This window comes from Panthera uncia, chromosome C2, assembly GCF_023721935.1.
Source record: "Panthera uncia isolate 11264 chromosome C2, Puncia_PCG_1.0, whole genome shotgun sequence".
NCBI lineage: Eukaryota > Metazoa > Chordata > Mammalia > Carnivora > Felidae > Panthera > Panthera uncia.
Genome location: NC_064810.1, coordinates 16,569,718 through 16,579,266, shown reverse-complemented (window position 1 = coordinate 16,579,266; position 9,549 = coordinate 16,569,718). Strand labels below are relative to the sequence as shown.

Genomic DNA, 9,549 nt, shown 5'->3' with positions numbered 1-9,549 from the left:
CCATAACATGCGGAGAGCCTGCTCCTGGACTGTCATCAGGATAAGTTTTTTAACACACACACAATCGTGAGGTGAGGTTGTAATTATTCACATACAGGGACAATGAAACTGAAGAGTAGAAGGGCAACGAAACCTGCTGACGCCACAAGTAGTATGGAATAAATAGATTAAATAAGAATTGTTATATTTCTATTCAGACCGTAGGCTCTTGTTTCGGCTTCGTGTTAGATACCATCAATTCTTAACCCAGAGAAAAATGTCCTGTTTTCTGGAAAGAATAAGGGTCAAAACAGAACCAGTCACAAAGTCAAAAGATATTCCCACCTGACTAGCTGAGCTCTCATTAGCGTCAAAATCATTTTAAGAACAGTTTGAAATAAGATCACTCACCTGGATGTCGTTAAGAGCCATAGTATATATTTACCTGCCATGAAAAGTGTTTTCCTTATACACAGTGCCTAAAAAGCGTGGGATTTTATTTCCTTTTTCACAGCTGGAAAAGCTCAATAACCAATTTGTTTTCCACAGCGTAATATCATCTGGATTTAGGCAGTGCCAGAAAGAAATGAAAAAATGAATTGAACAGAATATCTGCTTTTAAAATGAATGCAAACCATGTATACTGGTTTCGTATCAGATTTTTAAATGTTTTTTTTTTTTTTTAATCAACTGAGTGTGAAAATACCTTCTAAACAAAACATTCCAACTGGAAATCTTTGAGTTGTTAGTGAAATTGATTTTTATTTAAAATAACCAGCATCGGGGCCCCTGGGTGGCTCGGTAGGTTGAGCCTCAGACTTTGGCTCAGGTCGTGATCTCAAGGAATGTTGAGTTTGAGCCTGCATTGGGCTTGCTGATGTCAACATGGGGCCTGCTTCGGACCCTCTGTAGCCCCGCTTCCTGCCCCTGCCTTGCTCATGCTCTCTCAAACATAAATAAAACTTTACAAAAATAATAAATAAATAAATAAATAAATAAATAAATAAATAAAATAGAATAGAATAGAATAGAATAGCATACACGGATCGAGTAACTGTCATGTGCTTGTTGCTCTGACATATATCATTTTTTATAATACTAGCTCTAACAGTAAACCTACGAAGGGATATTAGAAGTGAGCTCGCTTTGACAGGCCAATTTACCTACAGAGTTAGAGCTAATTATTAACAATAGCATTATCTGAAGTAAGTATTCTGATTGCTGTTGTAGTGGTGTTGAATATTTTTTCCTAAAGTTTTAAAAGAAAATTGCGGTGCCCGGGTGGCTCAGTTGGTTGAGCATCCAACTCTTGATTCTGGCTCAGGTCATGATCCAGCCTGAGGCTAGCTTCCATGCTGAATCTGGAGACTGCGTGGGATTCTCTCTCTCTCTCTCTCTCTGCCTCTGCCCCTCTCTCCCACTCATGCTCTCTCGCTCAAAATAATTCATTAATTAAAAAGTAAAGGAAAACTGAATTAGGGAGCATATTCTATCAGACATTTTAAAAACAAACTACTCATTCAATAAAAGGATGCATGGGTTCATGCATTTGTTTTTCAAAGAGATGAAATTTTTTAAAATAATTCGTTCCTATTTTGGTATAAAGGCAAAAGTGCAATCTGTAAGTAAAACCAAGAACATCAGAGTGTTCCATTAGGTAAGTTGATTATAATAAAGGTGTTCTGGAACATTATAAATGAGCTTCTCTTGCCTCAAAAGCTTTAAACTATTTAATAAGTTAGAAAGAAAACACATTAGTTAAGTGTTAATTTTACTCAATTACTTAAACTCAATCTCAATTTCCAGGGGAAAATTATTACTTAGTTTACACAGCAGGATTTGTTTTAATGCATGGAACCTTCAGGAAATTATTTTATAGAAATAACGTTTAGGTTGCTAGTGGAAGGTGGCAGATTGGGGAAAGGCATTTAGCTCCTTCCCTCCCAACATCCTGCGGAAATGAAGGAAAATTTATTTAAAAATGTGCAAATCCAAAACATGGTCCTGGAAAGCAAGGATGTGTGCTATTAATGCATTTCACTAACTTTGAGGAGTTTCTGGAATGTAGCATTGGTATTGCACTGGAGAAGCTACTGAATAGAGAAAGTGCAATCCAAAAGACACACATGAAAGAGAATCCTTCCCAACTGTCTCCCAGAAAACTAAGGTTTCAGTGATTGTTCACAAAGAACGGGTAGCAACAGTAGAGACAGATACATAACTTCTGCAAGAGACCTGAGCCAATCGTACTTGACCAGATCACTCAGCTATACAGAAAAAAATTCTTTCTAGACTATTCTGCTGGCTTTGCACCATCCACTTAGCTTCTAAACATTAGAGCTCCATGGGGCTAGGTTGTGTGCTATTTTCTCTGTTCTATACATTTTCCTACTTTGTTTAAACTTTTCTCACTTCTTGAATATCATCTATCTCTTGATGATTTTCATTGTTTTTAATCTCCAGTACATATCTAGACCATACAGCTCCAAATTGCCTACTGACATGTCCATTTTCATGGACATATAGCCTTCTATAGTGAACTTCTAAAGTGAACATTGTATAGTGAACTTTCTATAGTGAACTTCTATAGTGAATATTCATTGATTAGTATCCATTCATCCATTTTGTACTAACAGCACCTTAATGATCCTTTAGGAAATCACTTTTCCCCCATTCATCCCAGGTGTTTCAGGTGGGATATATTTCTTTAGTGCTCCAAGCATCGGCCTATATTTCAGATTTAGCCAATCGCGTGAATCATTTCTGACCCATGAGAAACAAGCTAGTGCTCTTACTGAAGATACCAGAAAAAACCCCAAAAAACAAAAACAGTATTCTACAGGGGCGGATGAGGTGAAAGGATGTGAACTTGGGGCCATCACAAAAGAGAGCTGGTTAAATACACACACACACACACACACACACACACACACGGCCTGAAACAGAGAGACAAAGACAAAATCTTAACAATATAATTTGAGCCTCAGACCCCCGTTGTCTTCCTCAGGCCATGATGCTTTTCATCTTGGGAATGTTGCTGTGTAATCACAGCTCCCTTCATCAGGAATGCTCTAAGACCCTGGTCTTTTCCTGGCTGCTTCCTTTTCAACCTTTAAGGTCTCAGTTAAATATTATCCCTTAAGAGAGATCTTGTCTCACCGCTTATTCAATATGGCACCACCAATATTCTCTAAAGACAAGGCAAGATGTGTCTGTCACTTCACTTTGTAATTATTTCATTTAGTTTTTCTGCCTGCCTTTTCCCTTGAAATTCAAGCTGCATGCGGGCGCCAACTCAGTTCTATTATCTATTATATTCTTAGACCCTGGGATAGTGACAGTACATAGTATGTGCACAGTAAATATTTTAACTAATTAATAAACTGAAAATAAAAATTGCACAATGACCCCAATTTGGAAGTTGGTGTTGTAAGTATACTAAATGCCTCCTTTTACACAATAAGAACTTAATAAATAAACACTGAATAACATACTGGATAAAATCGATAAAAAATTTTTAGAGTCATAATTATACGAATGTTATGGTGAACAACAGAATAATTTATATAAGAACTATATGATTTCAAATGTAGAATTTAATTAATCATCATCTGCTATTTTTCATGTGCAGGATTCAGGGTTAAGGAAAAGGATGGAAATCTTAAAATTCAACCAGATATACCTCTGCTTTATTTACCTTGTCACATATACTACTTTTTCACATGTATTTACCCTTTCATAACTTCTATTACTCTAAATTATGTTTTTAATTTAATTTAATTTAATTTATTCTCTCCCCCTGAGCGGCAGAGAGAGAGAGAGGGAGAGAGAGAATCCAAAGCAGATTCTATGCTGTCAGTGCAAGCCTGACATGGGGCTCGAGCTCATAAAGTTGGAAATTATGACTTGAGCTCAAACCAAGAGCCAGATGCTTAACTGACTGAGCCACCCAGGTGCCCCTCTACTCTAAACTCTAATGATCTTATCAATGTATTTTAATATTCTTAGAATAAATTTCATTCGTTAGCACTGAAATATTAAGCATTATCTACGTTATGCAATTATGAGTTACTTTTGTTTTACAATATATGGAAATCACCAAAAATATCTGACTAAAATTCTATAAAAATTGAATAATAAGTCAACATAATTTACAAGCATTTGCTTTCTGTCCACTGTTTTCAAGACATTAGAGTATATAAGTATTACTAAGCCTTGATCCTACTCCAAGAGAGGAACAAAAGAGAAAGAAGCTGGCATTCATTTAGTACTTACTTTGCACCTGTGTCCTTCATAAGCCCTCACAACAACCCTGAGAGATGATAGTGAAAGAGACACTCAAAGTACTAGAGAACTTTCCAAAATTTCTACTATTAAATGTGATGAAAGCAAGACTTAAAATGTGGGGTTTTTTTTAAGTCTACTCTACTTGCCTGTAACATATTATTCTTCACACAAAAACATGACCATTTTGGAAATTTGTATTTAAAAACATAGTATGTTCAATCATTTGTGGGTTTACTTTCCTTTTACGCTACTATTTGTCATTTAGAGATGGGATGCTGCTTTATATTTAAGATGGCCTACTACAACGCAGATTTTGAAGAAGACAATATATATACGAATATACGAAGATAGGTGGGTACCTATTCATTCAAATTATATGGGGTGGAGTTGGGCGAATATAACACGACACAACTGAAACATCCTTTAGGAGCCTTTTCTCCTGTGACAAATGTAGCACTGCCCTCAGCGGGAAAGAAGGTGCAGAAAGAAAATAAAGTCTTTGAAAAGACAGTGCTTCAACAAACGGATATGAAATTCACCACGGGCAATGAGATTTATTAATTGTGAGTTATAGATGGTTATTTTTGAAGAGGGTTTTGGCTTTACTGAAATGAAATCAATCCATAATAATTACTACTGAGTTATGACAATTGATTATTCTAAAGGAATTTGACTTTTTATTTATGCCAACTCTCAGATTCTGAGGAAGACCCAACAATATTGTGCAATTCCGATTCTTTCCTACTCTGCATAAATAACATTTCTTCCATCTGAGCATAATTTCCAACTACCGGCTTTGCATACTCAGTGCTCTGCTTACTGAAGACAGTTCTATAGTTTTAATGAATACTGCTGCAATCTGTATTCTGGAAGATGGATGTTGACAACCAAATCAAACAGTCAAATCTAAAGATTATTTTATTTTTTTATTTTTTTTAACGTTTATTTATTTTTGAGACAGAGAGAGACAGAGCATGAACAGGGGAGGGGCAGAGAGAGAGGGAGACACAGAATCTGAAACGGGCTCCAGGCTCTGAGCTGTCAGCACAGAGCCAGACTCGGGGCTCGAACTCACAGACTGCGAGATCGTGACCTCACGGTCATGATCCGAAGTCGGACGCTTAACCGACTGAGCCACCCAGGCGCCCCTCTAAAGATTATTTTAAAAGGGATGTTTCAGATTGTTTACAACAGGAAAGATAAAAAAATCTATTTCCCCTCCTGCATGTGCAAACCCTCTGAGGGTGATGTGGCTTTGGGAAGATTTTCTTAGGGAAAACATCAGTGTAACTACTAACGAAAAGTGTCTATGTTTACCAAATTTAAATTATTATGTTCATTTAAATTTTGGACAAGGCCACGCCTATATAATGAGTGAATATTTTTCAAAGTTTATCGATATTTAATTGCATTTTTGCTTACCCTTTAATGAAGTGTAAAGACCTTATTGACATTCTTTAAATCCTAAGAGGTAAAACAAATGTATGTGTGTATGTGTGCATGCAACTGTATAAAATTCTTGGAAAGACTCTGTATATATATGCTTGAATTATGAGAAAGATCTTGATGTTATTTTTCTTATACCAAAAAGCACGCATATTTATTTTCTTTAGATTGTGGGATTTAACACACCAAATTCTTCACATTGTGTATGCCAGATGATTATCATTTACGTTAGAGATATGGGTTAGAATGGAAGTCAGATAAAATAAAAGAAAAAACAGAAAAAAAACATAGAATAAATAGTTTATTCAGGTTAAGTTTCCCTTTCGTGTAAAATAATTGCATATTAAATACCTTATGAGAGACTTCAATTGTTTTGGTGTTAAATGGGCCCTGAGAAACTCAAATGAAACAATTGATAAGCATTAAATATTTACTATTAAAGCAAAATGCACAACTATCCTTTTATGCTTAAACAAAAATTTGAAGTTCCTGTTTACTAAACATATCTACTGTTGTAAGTCTAGGTGAGGGAAAAAGTTTTTGAGTTTTTAGTTGTTTTTTAATTTTCCAAGTAATGGATAGCATACCTGAAATTTCAAATCATAGCTTTCAAGCTGAAGTAGGGAAATGGAAGCTGAACTTTATTATGTTGATTTATGCTGGGTATGTCATCCAGTTCCCAAGTATTGCATGACAAACCAAACCAATTTGGTGTATAAAAGAAAAAATATTTTATTATGTTCATGGATACTGAAGGTGGGGAATTCAGGCAGAGTGCCAGCAGGCATGGCTTATTGTCTCTGATTCATGATATCTTGAGACTTAACTGGGAAGCTTTCAATGGCTGGGAGTAACTGGGGCCTGCGATCATTTGGATGCCTTTTCATATGCATGTGTGACAAAACTGAATTTGGAGAATTCAAAGGTCACGCTCAATTAGCTCTGTCAATTGAAGTTCTTGCAGTGGGACCTGCTCTAACAAGGTCCATGTGGCTTGGGCACCCTTGTGGAATGGTCACATTACGTTAGCTAGTCTTCCTACGTGCAGACTTAAGGCTCCCAGATAGTGTTTCAATGAATAAGGCAAACATTGCATGGCATTTGATGATCTAGCTTGGAAAGTCATAGCGTTCTCTGCCACATTTTATTGATTATGACAGTCATCCTGCCCATACTAAAGGAGAAAAGGACATATTCCCACCTCTTTATGGAAGAGTAGCAAAGAATTTGTGGCCATGTTTTAAAACCACCAAAATCTGGTATCTGTCCACAAACTATATTTCTTCTACATGCAAAGTTCACTCTCTCCTTCTCAAGGCCCTACAGAGATTTCATTTCCTTATAGTATCATCAGGCTGAGGCTCATGGTTCAAATCTCAATCTAAATCAAATCCAGTGTTGGGAGAGTGCCTCTCTATGCCACTCAATATATGGTCTCTGGCTACTCGATGACCCAGCAAGAGCACTACTAGGAATTTACCCAAGGAATACAGGAGTGCTGATGCATAGGGTCACATATACCCCAATGTTTATAGCAGGGCTTTCAACAATAGCCAAATTATGGAAGGTGCCTAAATGTCCATCAACTGATGAATGGATAAAGAAGATGTGGTTTATATATATAATGGAATACTACTTGGCAATGAGAAAGAATGAAATCATGCCATTTGTAGCAATGTGGATGGAACTGGAAGGCATTATCCTGAGTGAACTAAGTCAGTCAGAGAAGGACAGATATCCTATGTTTTCACTCATATGTGGATCTTGAGAAACTTAACAGAAGACCACGGGGGAAGGGAAGGGGAAAAAAATAGTTACGAACAGAGAGGGAGGGAGGCAAACCACAAAAGACTCTTAAATACTGAGAACAAACTGAGGGTGGATGGGGGGGGTGGTGGGAGACAGGGGAAAATAGGTGATGGGCATTGAGGAGGGCACTTGTTGGGATGAGCCCTGGGTGTTGTATGTAAGCCAATTTGACAATAAATTATATTTAAAAAATTAAAAAAAAACAAATCCAGGTACAGATGAGACTTCTCAAGAATAATTGCATTTGATGCACAAGACAAGATAGCTTCCCCCACCACACCCAACACACAAGGGTGGGAGTGTTAAGGATAATGCGATATCATTGCCTCAGAATTTTTAGCCTATCAAACTGATTGTAGTAAGTGTAAGCTTGTTTAGTTATCCCGTCGTATGCAAATTCTGGTAATTACACATTAATGTAACAGATTTTAAAATAAAATTTTACATATTTTATACCTATCATTGATAAGTGTACATCATCGGCTTATTATCCATGAAATCTTATTACTTTATATTAGCGAAGGAAGATATTCTAAAATAGATATAATTTCCCAGAAATAAGAAGATGAACCGCATAAGCTAGATGATCAAATATCTAGAGACATTGCCAATAGAATAAATGATATTATAATAGAGGTGGGAAAGATGAAAACTTGCTGAAACTTGAACTGTGTCCTCTAGGTAACCAAACAGCAATGACTAATTGCCACTGGCTGTTGGAAATAGCAGGTGCCAGTTTGCTTTACCAGAAATACCAGGGGAAAAAAAATAAAACTACTGATCACAGACACTTTATCTTATAAAGCTCAGAGCAAATTTCTCTGATCTGAAATATTATAACTATCCAAAGCCTCTCACATAAAGAAAATAGTAAGTAGTAATATGGGAGGCATGCACAACGCAAAGCCTTCAGCAAAAAACTAATCTAATCTGGAAACTGGTAACACAAAAGCTAAATATTACAACTTTAGGCAGGAAATGAAGAAATACATTTTACTATTTTTCATCTCCAAAAACTGACAAATAGAAGTATTGTGATTCTTTGGATCAGGTCAAATCGTTTTTCCTAATTAAATTATAGAAGTACTTTGAATAGACAAGCAATGAAGAAAAAAAACCACACACCCCAGAGTCTGTAGGTTGTCTCCTTTAGTCTTTGGAGTCAGGTGTTTGAATAAAACCAACCCCATGTCCATGCTGATCTACAGTCTGGAGTCAATACATTTTGACTCTAAATTTTAAAGCTAAAATGGCATTAGAAGACTCCATTTGATAACACGAGTACCTTAGTCTGTGGTTCAATTCCGGCGTTTTATATTACTATAGTGTGAGACTTACAATATCTCCCTGAAACTGAAATGTAACTGCACCTTAGTTTGGTATTTATCCCATTAATTACTCCATGTGTTCTAATGCTGATGCTAATAACAGAGTCCACAAGGAACGGGTAGGAATTCCTAGGAATAAGGTGTGCTCCTAAAGGTCTAGTAGAAGTTTCTTCCCGGTATTCCCCTGGCAAAAGGACGTAGGAGAGGGGATTCCCCCACAGCATTACAGGAATTTCCGCTACCTTCTCCCACAAGTACAGGGAAATAAGAAACTCCTAACAGTAATTCAGAGTACTTATGACTAACAAGAATATAAAAAACCCCTTGATTAAAAAAAAAGAAAAGAAAAAAAAAAGTATTCCCTTCAGCAGCACATATACTAAAAGTGAAATGATACAGAGGAGGTTAGCAAGACCCCTGTACTAGGATGACGTCCAAATTCTCGAAGCATTCCATATTAAAAAAAAAAAAAAAAAAAAAAAAAAAAAAAAAGACATTATGTCTTTGTATAACCAAGCCATAATGAGGACAAAACACATTTTTTTAAATGACCTAGGAAAAAAAAATCCCTTGAATATATGTACTCTCATATTATCTAGCATCTATCTATATAATTTCACACTCCCAGAGAACAGAGACTGATTCATTCTCTTGTCTTCCTGGAGATATTAATGGCATCTTCTAATGTACTAAGGGTTAA

At 36.3% G+C, this 9,549-nt stretch overlaps 1 non-coding gene across 1 annotated transcript; it reads left to right on the top strand.

Moving 5' to 3' along the window:
- The first annotated feature begins 9,204 nt into the window (after positions 1 to 9,204).
- Positions 9,205 to 9,311, top strand: LOC125922187 (U6 spliceosomal RNA). The gene has a single exon (XR_007457623.1). It is a non-coding gene; the product is annotated as a U6 spliceosomal RNA (small nuclear RNA).
- Positions 9,312 to 9,549: the final 238 nt, after the last annotated feature.